Genomic DNA, 22,519 nt, shown 5'->3' with positions numbered 1-22,519 from the left:
ACTTTTATTTTCATCTTTCCAAGATTGATATTCACCTCTACCTTTGGTGTTTTTGCAAAGAAGTCAAGAAGGGTCTGTTTTAACCATTTTGAAAGAAGGAAGCTGATAGTGACATTACTTGCCCCAGTGGAAAAGGAAAACCCAAGCTGCTTCTTGTGATTCTTTGCTCCATTTTAAGCCCAAACAATATATCACCCTTTGGAGAACCTGCTCTTGCTTCTTTTTGAGTTATTTCAGCAATGAGACTTTAGGTGAGGGGCCAATTTATTTTCATTGTCTTTAAACATTATCTCTCAGAATCTCTTCAGATCTTTTCCCCCTAAGAAATATGAGAAACTGCTTTTCCCTCTATCCTTTTCCCATCTTTCTACTGATAGGAAGCAGAGGAGGTTGGGTGCTGAGGACTTTTAAAAAACACAACTCCCAAATAAGTCCACTATTCTCTCCATTCTCAGGAATTTCAGATCTCAACTTTCATAGTATTGAACTTTGTCACTGCTCAGGATCAGCCTGTCCTCCCTGTGGGGGAAGGGTGGAGAGGAGGAGGGGAAAAGGGAGGGAGTGGAGTGGTGATTGCTTTGAAAGTGAGAAGCTATCTCAGACAATAGAAAAAAAAAAAAAAAAAAAAAAAAAAAAACAACTCATTCCTCTGGGGCCTGAGAGTTGATGTAATATGTTGCTTAGTTCATTGGCTGAGTCTGCTTTCATTAGGTAAGTTTCTGGGGAGGTTTTCTGAGGAAAGGAGTTCTGTGTAAACTCAGCAAGCCTAGCCAGCTAACCAGCTGAGCTCATCTTATATTAGCATTTTTCTGATTTTTTTCATTGAACTTTTCATTAGAATTGATGATACCCCACCAGTATTCCATGAAGATTCCCCACTCCTTCCCCTATCACAAATCCCCTTCTCAGGCTCTTTTCTGTTACCAATTGTAGGTGGTGATTATTATTATTATTATTTGGAATGCTTTACCGAGATCAGCTGCATCCACATGGAGCAAATGGATAAATGGGTCACTTATTACTGACGTCAAAAGGAATTCCAAACTTCAGATTAACTGTGCATAGAGTATGAAGTGAGATAGGAAACAGGCTTGTGATTAAAATTTTAAGTAGGGTTAGGTCATTGCTAATGATTGCAAATTCTAACATGGAGAGAAATGAGAGAATGACTACATCCTGAAGGAAGGCCTTTAGTGAACCATGTAAATGGGAATCAATTTGATGATGTATGTGTGAGGAATGTATATGTATGTTTGCCAGGTGAAAAGACCCAGGGGACTTGTGGGAATGATAAAAGCAAGATTTGTTCTTCCTTCAACATAGCCCCTAGGGCTAGAAGCAAGAAATCCCAGTCCCAAAGAGAATTGTCCTAGTCTATGGAACATTTTATAGTCTACAAATGTTTCCCAACCCAGGGGTACAAGTACTTACTTCCGTAAGTATTAAAAAATGTGTCAAGAGAGGAAAGGGATGATTATATAGTCAAATTTGAAATATTCCAAAAGTAATAGTGTTAGTTTAAAAAAAAAAAAGATATAGAGTAAGTTTAGATTTGTTTTGTTCTTTTATGGAAAAGTAATTAATTTTATTTCTTATGTACATATGCATGATAAACTTTAAAATTTATTTGCTTTCAAATTCAATATGAGATATATGGAAGTTTACTGAAAGCTAAGATATACTAGGACCCTAAAAACTTTATTATTTCCTTTGGAGACATGGTAAAGTGATTTAGTGAATAGTCATGTCACCAATTTTCTTTTGATATGACCATTTATGAAGTAATTTTAAATTACTTCAGTTTATTGAAAATAACCTCATTATCTCAGATATTTCCTAAGAATCATTCAATTGAGGCAGATATATATATATATATATATATATATATATATATATATATATATATATATATATATATATATATATTTTTTTTTTTTTTTAAAGCAACAAACATTGGGAAAATGTCTTGGCAACACAGAATATGTGATCTCCATCTCAGAAGCTAGATAAACTATATTCAGCTTCAGAAGCTTGGCCCAAGTGGAGAAAATCTCAGGTGAAAGGAGAATAGAGTTCAGAAATGTCCTTTATCTGTAGCACCCCTTCTACATCAATGTAAATATTTTTCTTGCTCTTCTGTAACCTCCCAGCATCACCATTCCTAGATCTCTGTAGTCTAAATTCCTTAGCCTTTTTTGAAAATGAACTCATTTCTGAAGGTGGAGGCTAGGAGAAGATCAAATCACATTTTCTAGGCAATTTCATTCATTCATTCAAACAGAGCTTGCTATAAGCAAGGCTCTAAGTAAGTTCCTCCCCTCTCTATCCACATAGACACATCTGAGTATTCTGCCCAGAGGAATGTAAATTTTGATTGCAGATACTTTGAAAGATATCTTGGGGTTTAAGGACCACTTTTTTTTTTTTCTTCTTAAGGGTCATTCTTTAAACCCAAATCGCTCTGCTTCTCATCTGTTGGCCAACAGTAAGTTTGTCCTTCCTTCTCAAAGATGGTTATGATTTCTGAGAGGTGATGTTATGACATGCAAATGAACTGGATTTAAGTGAGGGAAAACCTGTGCAATATCACCGGCCTCACTTTCCTCTCCAGAGCCATATGGATCCAAGGCCAGATATAGATCAAGATGACTGGAGATGGTCCTGGATACAGTGGGGGCCTGAATCTAGGTCTTTAATAATAAAGACCAACTAGACTTGGTCTGGGGCCTTTTGTTGGTCAATCAATGAGAGCTAGAGTGACCTGGAGAGCTGTGCTCTGGCCAGTGTTGGTATTGGTGAGACAAAGGCAGAGAACACCATGTGGCTGTTGCGGGCTGCCTGGAACTTCCTGTGGCCCTAGGCTCTGGCAAGCATCTCTTCTTCTCTGTAGTCTTTTCCCAAAGTTGTGGGATCTAGTGTCCCTAAATTGCCACTGGCCTCTTTTTCCATTGGCTAATAATAGGTCACAGCCCAAGACCATGGGCTTATGGCTTGAGCTCTGATTGCTTAGAGTGATTATAAATAGCAATTGTTTCTGTTTGGGCCAGAAATCTTGAGGGTCTTTCTCTTTCAGCTTGATTTTTTTTTTTTTTTTGACTAGGTAAAGAGGCCATTCTCTGTCTCATTTCTTACGTAGCTTTAATCATTGATTGGACAGTTGCCTCAGTCAGACTGAGATCTGTTAAAAACCTTAGCTTAAAAAGACTAAGGTCTCCTACTGCATTCAAGGCCATCTGCAGAGACCCTGATCTATATCTTGCCACTGGACTTAGATGGCTCTGGAGGAGAAAGTGAGACTGGTGACCTTGTATAGTGTTTCCTCATTTAAATCCAATTCATTTGCAAGTCACAGAATTACCTTCTTGATGTCATAGTTGTCCTTGAGATGGAAGATAAACAAAAATGGTATGTGCCAGGCACTCGTGGTGGCAAAGAAGGGCTCCAAGGCCAGCTCTCTTTTCACTCTGCCACACTGCTTCTTTTGTGATAGCAATGATGACAATAATAATTGACATCTATAAAGTACTTCACGATTTATAGAGAGAATTCTTCACAATAACTCAGTGTTGTAGAGTACAGGATAGTACAGATATTATTATTCTTATTTTAGAGATGAAATTGAAACTTAAAGAGTTTCAGGAATTTTTCCTAGATTATACACCAAAAAAGGAAAAATATAATTCCTGTCCTCAAAGAGCTCACCTCCTAATTGTGGAGATAACCATGAAAAATAATTAGACATATACAAGATAAATAGAATACATGGAAAATAATCTTAAAGTGGAAAAGATAGCTGAAAGTCAGGATTTAACTCCTGTTTTTTGACACATGCATGCTGTCAGATTCTGGACAAGTTGCTTAATCTTGACATCTTGTAGGAAACTCTCTAAGACTGTTAATTGAAAAGAAGATGCTGACCTCTTTCATTTGGGAATTCCCTATATAATGGAATCGCAGATCCAATCTTTATTTCTATCCTATTATCATATTGTTTCTCTCCTCCTAATGTGTATTAGATGTTCAGTAATTTTTTTATTGAATAAATGAAAGGAAATCAATGCAATGTTTTGGGGCAGTAGGAGGATTTTTTATTTATAAGGAAAGGGGATATACTTTGATGATAAGGAAAAGGATGAGATTCATCTAATTTACTGTAAAAATTGTATTTACAGATGAAATGCAAACAGATTAACTGAAGTATGGAGTTCCCTTTGATGTCAGTAATAACTGGCTTGTTTATCCATTTACTCTATGTGAGAGCAGCTGAACTAAATGAAGCAGTCTAAAAATCACTACTTTGTTCAATATACAATTACCAAGGTTTAGACAGGATCAGTTATTTTTGATCCTATCAAAATCTGCAACTGCCTTTATCATGCTACAATGAAATACCTCCAAATCCTCTTCTTAATGGAAAGCCAAGCATAATAGCTCATAATGGATTGGTTGAGATTTTAGGGCACCAAGGTCATACTTAATGCCGGTGAGCTTATTTTTACCATTGGTTTTTCCCCTGGCTCTGTGGACAATTTACAACAAACCAGGCAGATGTGTTCCATTTTCTTTCATTTCATTTCATTTCCAGGTTTCCAAGATCATTATAAGGCAACTGCTTTGGAGGAATTAGGGTTTGCATCAAATGAAAAACAAACTCAATTTTTGGTCATAGCTTGAAGCTGAAATTTTTTTTGTGTGTGGTTTCTGTAATAACACTTTAAAAAGAGTAGTGTTTGTTTTCACATGTGCTGTATCTGCTTTAACTTTTATAAAATATCTTTCTGCTTAACAGAGCTCCTGAGCTCCTACTTCAGACTTCTCAAAAAGAACTGAATTCTTCAGCTTCCCTATTTGTTTCTCAGATCTTGGAGGGTGGGGGATGGGGCCTACTAGGTAAGATTGATGCTTGTTGCCCATGGGATAGATTCAATTTTTCACATATATTTGGTTTACCACTCTTATCCAGAGAGAGACTGTGGTAGTTAACAATTTCTATATAAACTGGGCCATGGGATTCATTAGTATGTATGAAGAAAAAAAAGTTTTGCTCGAGGGCAACTGAGCTTATACATCATTTCCCCCCAAATAATCCTAGTAATCTCTTCATGTTTCCTTTTTTGATAATTATATATATATATATATATATATATATATATATATATATATATATATATATATATATATATATATATATATAGACAATTAGATCACGTTTGACAAGATGCTTAATCCACATAAGCTGATTAACAAGCCTAACTGAATTTGAATATCAGTGAGAAATCTTATTTATCAAGCTTTATTCTATTCAATGCATACCATTTTCATAGCTCTTTAGAGACCATCAAATACAAAATTTCTTATTTAATAGACATAGAAGCTGAATCTCACTGAAAGCCACATACTTATTAAAGATTCTGTGGCTCAGATCATGAGCTTTTTATTGTAAAATTAAGAATTAAATTTTTAAAAAGTAGGGAAAATCATCAGACTGCATAGGTTAAACCTAAATAACATCCTTTGTGAATATGAAATGGGTAATGAATAAGTTTAAGGCATCAAATTTAGTTGAGGTATTGTCTGAAAAACTATAGACAGAGGTTCACAACATTGTACATGAGGCATCAACAACAACAACAACAAAACAAAACAAAATTCCAAAGCAGGGAATAAAAGCAAGCATGCAAAGTGTTTGTTTAAGATTTTGCAAATAGCTGAGAAAAGAATAAAAGTGAAAAGGAAAGATATGCTCAACTGTATACAGAATTCCAGAGAATAGCAACTTGAGATAAGATTTTCTTAAATGAGCAAAGCAAAGAAATAGAAGAAAACCATAGAATAGTAAAGATAATAGATCTCTTCAGGAAAATTAGATGCAACACTGGACATGAAGAAAAAAGTGTAAGCAACTTCACAGGAGCAGAAGAGATTAAGAAGAGGTGGCAAGTATTTATTGAAGAACTATATAAAAAAAGATCTTAACATCACTGATAAACATTATGGTGTACTTACTGATCTAAAGATAGACATCCTGAAGAATGAATTGGGGGGGGGGTTAGGAAGCATTGCTAACAGTAAGAATAATGGAGGTAACAGTATTACAGTTGAACTATTTAAAATCTTAAAAGATGATGCTCTTGAAAGCAGAGGGGCAGAGCCAAGATAGTGGAGAGGATACACTTTTCTTTCTGATCTTAACCTACAACTCTCAGAGTAATTAGCAGACCCAGTCTCTGAATTAGTTCTGGACTAGCAGAATCCATGAATATTGGGAATGCAACAAATTACGAGCAGAATATAATTTTAAAGATCGCCAGAAAAGCTCTGTTTCAATCAGGCACAGAGAGAGGCAGGCCAAGTGCAAGCAAATCAAGCACAGACACTAGCTCATTCAGTGCAGACCAAGGGTGATGCAGACTCCACATGGCAGAAAATCTTCGGGAAGGAATCTACAGCACTATTGGATAATCTGCTCTGGCTGCTAGCCAATAAATCAGCAGAGAAGTTATAAAACATCCAACACAAACACAAAAGTTAAATAGTGAACCCCAAAACACCTGTATCTCACAGGACCTGGCCATGCCCACCCAGCACCTGAATTGTCCCAGAAAAAAGGGAAAAGTGAAGGTAAAATGAGGGAAATTACACAACTCAGGAAGGGACAAAGAAAACTATTATAATTGAGGGAAAGAAGAGAGGGGGATGAACATTGTGTGCATCTTAATCTCATCAGCTTTGGTTCAAAGAAATAATATAAGATATATTTGGTTTCACAGAGAAATTTCTCTCATCTTATAGAAAAGTGGGAGGTGAAAAGGGAAAAAGGAATAGGTAGGCTAAATAGAAGGGGAAAACAGAAATAGTAGGGGAAAGGTATAAGAAAAGGGGAGGGACTCTAAAGGGAGAGAAGTGCTTGAGGCAAGAAGTGCTCCTAAGTAAAATACTGGGGAGGAGGGAAAGGGGAAAAGGAAAGAGAAAAGTATAATTTGGGGTTAATAAGATGACAGGAAATACAGAATTAGTAGTTTTAACTATAAATGTGAATGGGGTGAACTCTCCCATAAATTGTAAGCAGATAGCAGACTGGATTAAAAGCCTATAATATGTTGTTTACAAGAAACACATTTAAAGCAGAATGATACATATAGAATAAAGGTAAAAAGCTGAAGTAGAATTTATTATAAAAAGAGATAAGGAAGGAAACTATATCTTGCTAAAGGATACCATAGATAATGAAGCAATATCAATACAAAACATATATACACCAAGAGGTATATAATCTAAATTCTTAAAGGAAAACTTGAGAGTTGCACAAAATTATAATAATGGGAGATCTCAAACTTGCTCTTTCAGAACTAGATAAATTAAAACAAAATAAATAAGAAGTTAAAGAGGTAAATAGAATACTAGAAAAGATATATGTGATAGATCTTTGGAGAAAATTGAATGGAGACAAAAAAGATTACACTTTCTTCTTGACAGTTCATGGAACTTATAAAAAAAATGACCATATATTAGGACATAAAGACCTCAAAATCAAATACAAAAAGATAGAAATAGTAAATGCACTTTTTTTCAGATCACAATGCAATAAAAAATACATTCAATAAGAGGCCAGGGGAAAATAGACCAAAAAGTAACTGGAAACTAAATAATCTCATTCTAAAGAATATGAATGGTGAAACAACAAATCATGGACAATAATTTCATTCAAGAGAATGAAAATAATGAGACAACATACCAAAATGTATGGAATGCAGCCAAAGTGGTAATAAGGGAAAATGCTATACCTCTAGATGCTTACTTGCATAAAATAGAGAAAGGGAAGATCAATAAATTAGACTTGCAACTAAAATTGCTAGAAAAAGAACAAATTCAAAACCTCCAAATACCAAACTTGAAATACTAAAAATAAAAGGAGAGATTAATAAAATTGAAAGTAAAAAAAAAATGTTGAATTAATAAATAAAAGTAAAAGTTGGTTTTATGAAAAAGCTAACAAAATAAATAAGCCATTAGTTAATTTTATTAGAAAAAGGAAAGAGGAAAATCAAATTGTTACACTCAAAAATGAAAAGGGAGAACTTTCCACCAATGAAGAGGAAATTAGAGCAATAATTGGGAGTTATTTTGCTCAATTTTATGCCAATAAATCTGATAATTTAAGTGAAATAGAAGAATATCTACAAAAATATAGATTGCCCACATTAACAGAGGAGAAAATAAATTACTTAGTCCCATTTTAGAAAAAGAAATGGAACAAGCTATTAATCAACTCCTTAAGAAAAAAATTCCCAGGAGTAGATGGATTTACATGTGAATTCCAATACTATATAAGCTATTTGAAAAAATAGGGAATGAAGGACTCCTACCTAATTCCTTTTATGACACAGACATAGTATTAATACCTAACCAGGTTGGACAAAAACAAAAAAAAGAAAATTATGGACCAATCTCTTTAATGATGCAAATATCTTAAATAAAAGCAAAGAGATTACAGAAGATCATCCTCAGGATAATATACCATGACCAAATAGGATTTATACCAGGAATACAGGGCTGGTTCAATATTAGGAAAACTATTAGCATAATTAACTTTATCAATAACCAAATTAACAAAAACCATATGATTATCTCAATAGATGCAGAAAAAGCATTTTCTAAAATCCAACACCCATTTCTATTAAAAACACTAGGAAGTATAAGCATGAATAGACTTTTCCTTAAAATAGTCAGTAGCATCTATATAAAACTATCAGCAAGCATCATATATAATGGGGATAAACTGGAACCATTCCCAATAAGATTGAGGTGAAATAAGGTTGCCCACTATCTCCATTACTATTCATCATTGTGTTACAAATGCTAGCTTTGGCAATATGAGATAAAAAAGAGATGAAAGAAATTAGAGTAGGTAATGAGGAAATCAAATTATCACTCTGCAGATGACATGATGGTATATTTAGAGAACCAACTCAAAACCTACTTGAAACAATTCACAATTTTAGCCAAGTTGCAGGATACAAAATAAATCCACATAAATTATCGGCATTTTTATACATCACTAATAAAACCCAACAGCAAGAGATACAAAGAGAAATCCCATTTAAAATAACTGTCAATAGTAAAATTGTCAAACTGTCAAATAGTCAAAAAACTTTCCAATAGTAAAATATTTGGGAATCTATCTGCCAAGGGAAAGTCAGGAATTATATGAACAAAACTACAAAATACTTTCCACACAAATAAAGTCAGATCAAAATAATTGGAAAAATATTATGTGCTCTTGGATAGGTCGAGTGAAGATAATAAAGATGACAGTTCTACCTAAGCTAATCTATTTATTTAGAGCTATATCAAACTCCCAAGAAACTGTCTTACTGACCTAGACATAATAACAAAATTCATCTGGAAGAATGAAAAGTCAAGAATTTCAAAGGAATTAATGAAGAAAAAAAAAAGAATATGAAGGTGGCCTAAGCTATACCAGATCTAAAATTATATTATAAAGCAGCATTTGGTACTGGCTGAGAAGTAGAGCAGTTGATCAGTGTAATAGTTTAGATTAACAGAACAAAATAGTCAATGACTACAGTGATCTAGGGTTTGACAAACCCAAAGACCCCAACTTTTGGGATAAGAATTCACTATTTGACAAAAACTGCTGAGAAAATTGGAAATTAGTATGGCAGAAACTTGACATTGACCTACACTTAGCACCATATTCCAAGATAAGGTCAAAATGGGTTCATGATCTAGGGATAAAGAATGATATTATAAATAAATTAGAAGAACATAATATAGTTTACCTCTCAGATCTGTGGAGGAGGAAAGAATTTGTGACCAAAGGAAAACTAGCGATCATTATTGATCACAAACCAGATAATTTTGATTATATTAAGATAAAAAGTTTTTGTACAAACAAAACTAATGCAGACAAAATTAGAAGGGAAGCAATAAACCAGGAAAACATTTTTACATTCAAAGGTTCTGGTAAAGGCCTCATTTCCAAAATATATAAAGAATTGACTCAACTTTGTAAGAATTTAAGGCATTCTCCAATTGATAAATGGTCTAATAATATGAACAGACAATTTTCAGATGAAGAAATATGAAAAGTCACATGAAAAGGTGCTCCAAATAACTATTGATCAGAGAAATGCAAATTAAGACAACTCTGAGATACTACTACACACCTGTCAGTTTGGCAAAGATGACAGGAAAAGATAATAACAAATGTTTGAGGGGGTGTGGGAAAACTAGGACACTGATTCATTGTTGGTGAAACTGTGAATGGGTCCAATCATTCTGGAGAGCAATATGGAACTATGCTCAAAAATTTATCCAGCTATGCATACCTTTTGACCCAGCAGTGTTTCTATTGGGTTTATAACCCTGAGAGCTTAAAGGAGGTAAAGGGATCCACATGTGCAAAAATGTTTGTGGCAGCTATTTTTGTAGTGGCAAGAAACTGGAAACTTAATGGATGGCCATCAATTGGAGAATGGCTGAATAAATTATGGCATATGAATATCATGGAATATTATTTTTCTCTAAGAAATGACCAGCATCATGATTTCAGAGAGGCCTTGAGAGACTTGCATGAACTGATGCTGAGTGAAATAAGCAGAACCAGGAGTTCATATATACATGGCAACAAGACTGTATAATGATCAATTCTGATGGACGTGGCTTTCTTCAACAATGAGATGATTCAAATCAATTCCAATTATCCAGTGATGAAGAGAGCCATCTAAATCCAAAGAGAGGACCATGGGAGTTGAGTGTGGACCACAATATAACATTCTTACTCTTTCTGTTGTTTGCTTGCATTTTGTTTTCTTTCCCGGTTTTTTTCCCTGCTTGATCTGATTTTTCTTGTGCAGCAAGATAACTATATAAATATGTATACATATATTGGATTTAACCTATTTTAACATATTTAACATGTATTGGACTACCTGCCATCTAGGGGAGGGAGTGGGAGGAAGGAGAGCATGAAGGTTTTACAAGGGTGAATGTTGAAAAATTACCCATGCACAGGTTTTGTAAATAAAATGCTTTAATAATAAAAAAAACAGATGATGCTCTTAAAGCACTGCATTCAATATGGCAGTAAATTTGAAAACTCAGCAGTGGCAATTAGATTGAAAAAGATCAGTTTGAATCCCAATTGTAAAGAAGAGTTATGTCAAAGAATTTTTAAATTACTGAAGAATTATGCTCATTTCACATGACAGGAAGTTAATGCTTAAGATTTCACAAGCAATACTTTAGTAATATGTGAACTGAATATTAACAGAAGAGCGAGTTATTTTTTAAAGAGGCACAAGAACTAGAGATCAACTTGCCAGCCTTTGCTGGATTATGGAGAAAGCAAGAGAGTTCCAGAAAAAAAATCTACTTCTGCCTCATTGACTACACTACAGCCTTTTAACTATGTGCATAGCACAAAAATGTGACAAGTCCTTAAAGGGATTGGAATACAAGATCATATTATTGTTCTCCAAGGAACCACTATGTAGGTTGAGAAGAAACAATTAGCATTGAACATGAAACAACTGATTGGAAAATTAATAAGATAAAGCTGTATGTTATCACCTTATTTATTTAACTTATATTCAGAATATTTCATGTAAAGTGCCAGACTGGATGACTCAAAAGCTGGAATTAAGATTGCTGGGAAAAATATCAACAATCTCAGATATGTAGATGACACCACTCTGATTGCAAATAGTGAAGAGAAATTGAGAAACCTCTTGATGAAGGTGAAAGAGGAGAGTGTAAAAGCTAGCTTGAAGTTTAACATTAAAAACAAAACCAAACAAACACCTAAGATCTTTGCAAGTGTTTTCATCACTTTCTGTCAATTGGAGAAGGAATTAAAACAGTGCCAAATTTTATATTCTTTCATTCAAAAATCATTGGTGACTATAGCCATGAAATTAAAAGATATTTGCTCCTTGGAAGGAAAGCTATGGTCAGTCTATACAACATACTAAAAAGCAGAAATATCACCTTGTCAACAAAGGTCCAGACAGTTAAAAGTTGTGGTTTTTCTTATATTAATGTATGGACTGTGAGAGTTGGACGAAAAGGAAAGCTGAGCACCACAGAACTGATCCTTTTGAACTATGGTGCTGATAATGACTTTGGAGAATCCTTTGGATATCAATATGATCAAACCAGTCAATACTTAAAAAAAATTAGGTCACAATATTCATTAAAAGGACAAATTCTGAAGCTAAAACATGAATACTTTGATTAAATAATTAAAAGAATGGATCCATTGGAAAAGACTGTTAGGAAAGATTAAAGGGGAAAAAAAAAAGGAAATAGCAGAGCATGAGATGGATAGATAGTGTCATGGAAGCAATGAACATGAATTTGGACAATCTATGGGAAGTAGTAGAGGATAGAAGACTCTGGCGTGCTTATCAGATAACTGAAAAACAATATAATTAGTAGTGATATGTCTGAGACTAGGATTTAGACTTCTTAACTTCCCATCTATGACTATGTGTAAATTTAATTTTATTGTTATGTGTTAATGATTAATTAAGAAATGGGAGAGCATAGAAAATAGATATGAAATCCTTGGAATCAAGGAGACCTAGATTCAAGTTTTGGCTTTGATACCAGATGAATATGGACTACTCTTAAGTTATAGTTATTTATGAAGCATTTGTGGAGGGACTTTGCTCCCTGATAAAACTGAGATCTTGGGGGAAAAAAAGAAAAATTAACTACATTAAGAAGTTATTGACTTCTTAAGTTCAATAAGTTCAAAGTTATTATTTTTTTTTCTTTTTCTTTTTTGAGGCTGGGGTTAAGTGACTTGCCCAGGGTCACACAGCTAGGAAGTGATAAGTGTCTGAGACTAGATTTGAACTCCCGTCCTCCTGAATTCAAGGCTGGTGCTCTATCTACTGCGCCCCCTCGCTGCCCTGTTCAAAGTTATTTTTGATGTTTCCCATCAGCCAAGATAGACCAGACATTCTCAGCATTATTGTACTCTTAACTACATACATCTTTTATTCTGCTACTATGACTGTTGGACTAGTCACAACAACAATCAAATCTTTATTTTTCTAATGATTTATCTAATTAAAAAAATAAACCTGACACTGAGTATGATAACATAACCTAAGGGTAGAAAATATGAAAAAAATGAGTAGGAGTAAAAAGTTATGTGGTGTTTTGTCATCATTGTACTCTGTGACCTTAAAAAAGCCTTGTAGGCACCTATCTAGCCTAACAAAACCTTAGTATTGTGCCAATTCTATTGACATCAATACATTTGATGATGGTGAAGACATCAATTATTTAATTCTCTACAGAGGATGTGTATTACTAAATGTTGTCAATAATCTCATTTTAACTGTCAATTCTAAATTCTCTGTGTAGTCCTGTTCCAATGTTAATCATCAGTATTAGAAAAAACTATATTTTCTTGAGCCTAGCACATAGTTCATAAGTTACTTATCAGAAGTTGCTAAGCAAATGTCCATTCAAGTCAGTGCAACATGCCTTTTTTTTTTTAGATCCCTACTATATATCAGGCATATGCTTAGCCTTGTGAAACAAGCAGGAATGAAAAAAGTCTTAATTCTCAAAAAGCTTATGATATACTGGGAGAAAATATGAATACAGATAAGTGAATATAAAATGTGTACAAAGGTTATGTAAAATAATGTTGGGATGGGAAAAGAGAATGTGAACAATTGATGGGAAAGGGGAATCAGGAAAGTTCTTATTTCTAAGATGACATTTAAGCTGATGTGTTCTGGGCAAAAATTTTCAAGAAACTTGAGAAATTATTATTTTTTAAATTGTTCAGTCTTGTGACTTTATAGGTGTTGGGAACGTCCAGAGTGGGAACTCTCTCTAAGGAAGGGGATCAGCAAATTGTCTACAGTTTATTATGGTAGAGAGCTGTTTGGGGACACTGAAAAATTAAGTTACTTGCCCAGAGTCACACAACCATATGACAGGCATTATGCTAGGTTCTTGGGGATACCAGTACAAAAATGAAGCAATTTCTATTAACAAGGAGCTTATATTCTAATGAGGTAAAAAAGTCCATATATATAATGGATAGCATAAATTGAAAATGAATAAATTAAAATATATACAAAGTATTTGACTAAAGGTGGTTTGGGAGGGGACTGCTAGTTATTGTAGGAATTTGAAAGTCACTTAGAAAATGGTGTCAGGAGTGGGACTTTGCATCAAGTCTGCCTGATACCCCATACACCCTTTCTTTCAAAAATTGAATTATCAATTGTAAAATTTCCATATTAAAACTAAACAAAACACTCCTTATTCTGAAGACATCTCTTCTTGTTTAAGTATAGCTCCAGGTACTCCCTTGTGGCAACAGTAAGTTCTTTATGTATGTCCTAAACTATTTTATATTCCATTTAGGACTTGAAGTGTTTGAAACTAGATCTCTCCCTAATTGACTTCAAGACGACAAATACTTTAGTTCAACTCAGAGCTGTAACTAGGGCAGAGCAACCAGGGCTTTGTTGAAGAACAATGGAATTTAGAAGACACTGGCAGCAGTTACACATCTTTAGTATCTTGGAAGCACCTGAACTTGTTTACCTAGATAACTGGGCAGCTGTGTGGTGCTGTGGATAGTGCTGGGCCTGGAGTCAGGAAGATGCATCTTCCTGAGTTCAAATATATCCTCACACACTTACTAGCTATGCAACCGTAGCAAGTCATTATCCCTACTTGTCTCACTTTCCTCATTTGTAACATGAGCTAGAGAAGGAAATGGCAAACCATTCCAATATCTTTGTCGAGAAAATCTCAAATGAAATCACAAAGAGTTGAAAATGACTGAAAAATCATTCAACAACATCAAGGATAATGAGTTAAAATAGGAAACTATAAATTCTCATACCAGGTGAACTACTCTGCACTAGGTCAATCTCCCCAGAAATGGCCTCACTGTATAAAGGTAAAGAATTGATTTATGGACAAATTTGTTCTTGCTTTTTTTGACTGCATTGCCCAATGGGCTAAAATTGCTATTTACAACTCACATTCAATCAAAGCATTCATCCCAGCATTCCCAGAATCCAGAATACTCTTGATGACTATTTAATATATTTATCTGATGTTCAAGTGCCTTTTTCTCTTCTAGGCATATCTAATCTTACAAATTCTCAGAGGGAGGCACTGCTCATGGTCATTTGCTTTAGAAGCTATATAGTTTAAGGCTTTTTATAGAATAAATTTTAAAGATAGTGGTGATGAAGATGACCAATTTTCATAAAAGAACCGGGTGTCATAATCATCACCATTATCACTGTCATTAGTGGCAATGGAAGTATTAGCATCCTTATTATAATGATCTAGTATGGAGATGGGATTCTTCTTCCAATATTGTTTAAACTTAGGTCTCTGAAATCTCTCACAATTCTAAGATTGTTTGATTCTATAATCTTTTCCCACCAGTTCCTGCCTGAGTATCTTCAAAGAGCTCAACTTATACAATAGAACATGTATGTATACATATTCGTGTACATGCATATATATACATACATAAAACACACATCTATATGTACACATCTTCAAAGTTCTATAGCTTTAATATTTGTGTGTATCATTTCCTTTTAAATTGTATCTAGCAAGATATATTATTGTATTACTGCCAACTTTTATGTGGCTAAAACATTTCTCCTTTATTTTGTCACTTCAAAAAAAGAAATGGCACTTTGAATAATAAATGACTGACCTTGTCATTTTTGCTAAAATTCAGCTTTAAAATATTATATTTCTATTCTGGTCTTGACTTACTCTTTTAACATAAGCCCAGGGATCCATTGTATTGCTATCATTATGAATGCTGCTTGCCTTTAGCACCATGTAGAAGAAAATCAATAGAAATACTAGCCATACTCTTAATAGGATTTCAACAGAGTGAAAATTAGGAGGACCTTACTGAGTTTCAAAAATGTACATATTTTACATGTAAAAATGCATGATGAAATTCATTTTAATGAAATAAAGGACAATATTTAGCTGCAGACAAAACTGACTTAGCCTTGGATAACTATATTTAGAGTAATAGAGAGTTTGTAAAAAAAAGTTTAGCATCTCTATTCAAGTGGCAAATAAAATACTCAGATGAATCAAATAAAGGTGTGAGTGTGTGTGTGTGTGTGTGTGTGTGTGTGTGTGAATTGAATTATCTAGCAATTTTCTTCCTTTTCTATTTTACTTTGTAAGTGTACACTCATTCTTTGCCAAGACATAAGGACACAATAAAAGGGTTAAGTGTATTTAGAACTTTGAAAAGATGGTTTAAAAGAAGAATAATAGCCAGCATTTATATAGCACTTTAGGATTTACAAAATTCTTTATATGTGTTATTTCATTTTATTCTCACAACAACCCTGGGAGTGTGATGCTATTGCTATCTCTGTTTTATAGATTAGGAAACTGAGGCTAAGAACATGGATTAAATGACTTGCCTAAAATCCCATAACTAGTACATGTCTGAGGCTGAATTTGAACTCAGAATATCTTGACTCTATGTTTAATAATCATTCACTGAAGCAGCTGGGTAGCATAGTAGATAAAAGTAATAAGTTTACATATATATATACATACATATATGTATAGCATTTTAAAGTTTATATACATTACTTCTTTTGATCCTTATAACAATTGGCGTTGAGTACTATAAAATATTATTATACCCATTTTACAAATGAAGACATGGAAGACCAATAAGTGATTTCCATTGTCACACAGTGACAGGATAGGTAGGATAAAAAATCAGGTCTTCATAACTCAAAGTCAAGCATAATCTCACCACGCTACTTTGTTTAATACCATAATCATTTATGCAGTCTGTTGATTCAAACAAATGAACATTTCTTGGTAAATGGATAGAAAAAATAGAATTACTTGGTAATTTTTTTCAAATATTGATTTTATTTTTGAGTGTACTCTGCTTGTGCCTAGAAATATGAGGTTCACAGAATAGTGAAGTTTGTCTTAAACACTGACCATGGAGCTATAATCAGTAGTGTAAATGGTTAAATAAATAAATTCTCCTCCCACCAAAAGAAAAAATAAAAATAAAATCTGTAAACAGATAAAAATTGAAAGAAACCTTTCCTTGTGCTTTGTTGGAATATTAGCCATGAAAACAAAAGGTAGTAAATTCCTTTTCACATCAACCAAGAAATGACTTTTTAAAGCTCATCCTCCTTTGACTAATAAAAATAAATATTAAAGAATGAAAGTTTTTTCAAGCAATAACTAATCAATCACAACATAGTATTCAGTTCTGATAACTTCTGTTTGATAAGAACAACTGAAGTCAACCAATATATTAGGTATATGAATCAAAGATGAGCAAAACCTAAAGTCCTCTAATGTATTAACCAAGGGCTTTATACTAGATGTGAAAAATAATTGGTCAATTTAAAAGCATTTGAAAACCATTGGTTATTGACTAGGAAACATATTGGTAGAGGGAACTTAGTAATTTCTTCTTCTTCAACTATCAAATAGTAAGCCAATTTGAAAAACTTAGTGGTAGAAACCTATAGCCAAACTTTTGGAAAACAAATCTTTTCAGGGGTGGAGGGTGGGGGGTGGGGTGGTGGAAGAATCTTGACCTTCATATTGGTTTGTTTTTCTTCCCCTGTGAAACTTTAGAATCAGATGCCTGTGAACTTTAGAATGTTAGAAAGATTTTTAGACTTAGTATTGGTTTGTATTTAGTCCTATGAGCATCCTAGAGGAGTAGACACTGTTATCTTCATCAGCACCTTAGGACAAACTAGACAACCTGAAGAAAGGCAACTTTAAATTTCTAAAAGGAGACTAGCAAAGAATCTATACCATGCCTAAAGGAAATTTTGTGAGCATTCATTTAATGGGAGAAAATGACTTCTAGCAATCAGGATTTTAGAATTACTTCTTTTGTCACCTGTCCTTGCCCCTATACTATGATTCTATCTGTGGGACAGTACAACGTTGACTTTTTTTTGCATGGGTTAGGGAAGAGAATATCCTTTATCAAGGTCTTAATTATACTACCTTAGTAAAAAGCTAAAAGCTCTGAAAGCTAATTAGCTAATGAATTAATATTAAATAATAATAATTAAGAGAAAAACTTACGAGTGAAAGCTTATATGTTATAGCTCATAGAAAAACACCCTTAACCCCACTGTGATACCCTATTGAATCCTGAGGATGGATTTGTTAGACACCCTTTGTAGACACAGCTTGCTAATGGGAGAAGGGGGAGGTGTCAGGTTTGAAGATTAGCTCTAGAACATGTGTTACATATAGAGTTTTAAGAATTAGGTCTGATACCATCTGAGAGGCATTTTATGTAGAATAAGTCTCATTTCATTCTTAAAATGGAATTAAAAATATTGTCAATGAGTTTTAAATGGAAGGCTTTCATTTTTGGAATAGAAATCCACCATTATAGTGTCATATTACTAGAGCAGTGGATGTTCCAATATTTGAAGTGTTCTTTATTTCATCAATATGGATTCTAGTTCTATGATTTATAAAATCCCATTGTTTCAGTGTCTTGTCACCTCCACAAATTAATTCATTTAGCCTCAAGCAGTATGTTCATCTTTTAAATCATCAAGCATTTATTAAGAATCTATTACATTCAAAGTCCTATGTTAGATGCTGGGAAATACAATTTTTTAAAAAATGAGACCATCCCCTCTCTTAAGGAATTTGCATTCTATTAGCTCTCTCAAAGATTCTGGAGGGAGACCTGTGTTGGATAAATGAGACATAAAATCCCTTAAGCTAATGGATCATTGGTTCAGTAACTTTGCTATGGTGATATTGTGACAATTTCAACGCTGCTTTATTCACACTATAGTATTGTTTGAGATGCATTTTGGCATAAGGGATAGAGTTCTGGTCCCAGAGTTAGGAAGACCTGTGGTCAAGTCTCACTTTGGACCATGTCAACTGTGTGATCTTAGTCAAGTCATTTAATTACTCAAAACAACTCTTTAAGATTATAAATTGTAGTGAATATCACAATCTGCCTTTGGAGAGTAAGTTTCTTCTCCTCTGTGAATTAAATCATAGGCTAAGTCTCAATCCATTATCCTAATGGGTCTATGAAATAGATACTATAGGTAATTATATGAACTATATCACAAGTCTGATTTTGCAGATAAGGAAAATAAAAATGTGGTTAAGTGATTTGTCCAAAGACATACGATCAGTAAGTGTTAGAGGCAAGATTAAACCCATGTGTTCTTGATTCCAAATTTAATACTGTCTACTATCCTACAATATCTCATAACAATAATTGATCTAATACAAACTATTGCTACACAATTTTATATGTTATAATAGGGCATTATAATTATTATAATTTATTATAGGGCATTGCTGTAATGCCTACTTCACACCCCTTATTACTATCCATGCCCATAACAGTTAACATTTGTGCTGTCAGATTTATGAAATGCTTTATATACATTATCTCATCAAATCTCCATTACAATAATATTGGTAATTTACCAGCAAATTTCTAGTAAATATCTAACAACTGCCATCAACCTACTAGTCCCCAAAAGTAAATGCATTTCTCTATCATTTTCTTAAATTTAAGGGATCAACAAAATAATAAATCAGGTTGGGGTATATAGTTTGGTCCAAGGTGTCAATACTAACCCTGAAAGTTTAACAATTTATCTCCTGTGAGCCAGTTATGAACTGGTTCCAGCATACCTGTGAGTGTTATTATTATCTCCAATTTATAAAGTAAGAAAGAGACTGAAAAAGGTTAAAACCTTTTAACCTTAAAAAGGTTAAAACCTGCTCGGGTCACAAAATCACTAAGGAGGAAGAGCCCCCACTTAGGTCTCCCAAATTCCAGGTCTAGCATCTCTGTAGTACCATGGACAGAGTGCAAGGCTTGATGTCAGAAGACAGATTTGTGAGTTTTCTTTTTGAATATTTTTTTTATAGTTACTGATGTTTGCACTTTCAGTTTATTTTTCCTCATATCTGTGAACTTGGGAGTTTTCTCATCACTTCAATGTCTTCAGTTAATTAATTGTAAAATTTCTTTGAAGTCTGGGGAAAAAAATCTCTCATCTTTTTTCTAAAGGAAATTTCTCATTTTATTAACACTGATTGAACTTCTATTAGAAGACAATGGTGATGAGGAAGTGAAAGCCAAAGTGCCATATGTTAATTCAGTGGGAATATACAAATCGATGAATGCATTGTATGGAGAGAAAGGGTGAGATTATTATATAGCTAGTAATGAATGGGGAGAAGACATTCATCTTCTATAGCATGTTCTATTAAAAAGAAGTACTAAAATGTTATGCAATGCTGCTATGCCTACTCTTAGCATATTACTCTGATCACTTTCTTCAGCATCAGTTCATGTAAGTCTTTTCAGGTTTTTCTGAAATCAGCCTGCTCATCATATCTTATAGAACAATAATGAATTATATTCATATGCCATAACTTATTCAGTCATTCCTCAATTGATGGGCATTCACTCAATTTCCACATTTTTTTGCATATGTGAGTCATTTTCCCTCTTTTATTATCTTTTGGAATACAGTCAGCAGTGACACTGCTGGATAAAAGAGTAGAGACATGTTTTTGGATATGGCCAATGCTTTAATTTGTTTTGATTGAGTATACTTATTTGTTGCAAGAGAAAGCTTTATTGGTGGAGGGACTTGTGGGCAGGGGAAGAGAGAGTAGATATTGTTAGAGTTGTGAAAATAAATAAAAAAATGAAGCATCAGTAAAATAAAAGTACATTGAAGAAAACAAAATGTTTTTAAGAAGGTATAGAGAATTCTGTTACTACTTTGTAAATGTAAACACAAACTTTAAAAAACAAATTACATAAAAGAAATAGTTTTGTATTCAATTCTTTTGTGTTCTTTGTTGATAATTGTAACCATCATAGTTTTTTGTTTTTTTGGTTTTTTTTAAGATTTTTATTTTCAATGTCTAGGAAACCTATTGGCTATTACTACATAAAGTCAATTCAGTGAAACTTGTGTGGCTCCAAAGTAAGTAGTGAAACTGGTTTGAGATATTTTCTCAAAATACAGTTGGGAAAACAGATCAGGCATAGTTAGGGAATACAGTAATTTACACATGACCAAGGTGATGAAGCCAAGTTACTGCTGTCTGCTTATCATCCATATCTTCCTAGTTTACTGGTCATGCTCAGAGTGAGCTGCCAGGGTAGTTCTATGAAGTCACTAAATTAAGGAAAAGATGGCAGCAAAGATAGGAGTGTTTGGAGTAGCAGTTCAACTAGAAAAGAATCAGGGCAGCACAAGAAACAGGGAGCGGTTAGGAATGTAAAGATTATCTATGGCATTTCCCTGATCAACCAGTCTAGTGACCCTGTCACAAAAGGAAATGAAGTTAGTCTGGGATGAAGGCATGGGGAGAAGAATCATTAACCAGGATTTAGGCTTATCTTGGTAAAGAAATTACTGGCAGCAAACCATGGGAAAGAAGTCCTATGAATGGTTTAGAGCATTGGATGGAGATGTAGCAACCAAAGCAGGACATTCAAGAAGACTCCATCTTGTAATTGATTTCAAAATTCTCTGGCTTTGCAAAAATGTTGTTTGACAACTTTGAAAGCCTGAAGAACTTTGATCTTTGAAAGGACCAACCACAATTTCAAGGGATTGATGAAGAAATACGCTATCTACCCTCCTGTCACAACTGATAGATTCAAGATGCAGAGTAAGATACACAATTTTTTTTTGATATGGACAATGTGGTCATTTGTTTTGTTCACCTATGCATACTTGCTACAAGGGTTTTTTTTTTTCTTTCCAATAGGGAGAGATAGAAAGAGAAAAAAATTGCATTTTAGCTGAAAAATAAAATAAAATTCAAACAAAAATGGGCATTTGGTTGTCAAATTATATGAAAACCCAGAAAAATTAATCAGGAAGCATTTGATTAATTGTCTACTTTATGTCTAACACAGTGTTAGGTAATGTACATATGTGTAGGGGATAAAATTTCAAAGATGTCTGATATGTGCTTCTGGTCTTTAGGGACTTTTCTTTATGTTAGGGAAGCAAAATTTATGCTTCAGAAATAGAACACATAAAGGAGAACTTTGAAAATTCATGAACTACCAGAAGACTAAAAATAAGTCAATGTTACTGAGATTAAAAAAGAAAAGAAAAGAAGGAAGATTACTCAAATTATAGGCCAGTAACTTTGAGTAACTTTAATGGCAGAATTATAGAAAGAAGTTTTCTTAAAAAATGTGTTTTGTGTTATTTAGAAATGGAAGCATTGCTCCCTATAAATTAGTATGGATCTATGAAGAACAGGTCATGTCAAATTTGGACAGGGCTTTAGGACAAAGGAAATCTAAATACAGCATATACAAGAATTTCAAAATTACTGGATACCCAGATCTCAGAGTTGATAAAAATCTCAGAAGTCATTTGGTCCAACCTCTAACAACAACAACAAAAAAATCACGTTTATA

At 33.7% G+C, this 22,519-nt stretch overlaps 1 long non-coding RNA gene across 1 annotated transcript in view; it reads left to right on the top strand.

Annotated features, from left to right (window-relative positions):
* The window catches only part of LOC141542613 (uncharacterized), a 221,677-nt gene that overhangs the window by 114,965 nt on the left and 84,193 nt on the right, over positions 1-22,519 (top strand). The window lies entirely within an intron of this gene.

This window comes from Sminthopsis crassicaudata, chromosome 5 (assembly GCF_048593235.1).
Source record: "Sminthopsis crassicaudata isolate SCR6 chromosome 5, ASM4859323v1, whole genome shotgun sequence".
Lineage (NCBI taxonomy): Eukaryota > Metazoa > Chordata > Mammalia > Dasyuromorphia > Dasyuridae > Sminthopsis > Sminthopsis crassicaudata.
Note: the sequence above shows the minus strand (reverse complement) of the source record. Positions and strands in the feature narration are given on the sequence as shown.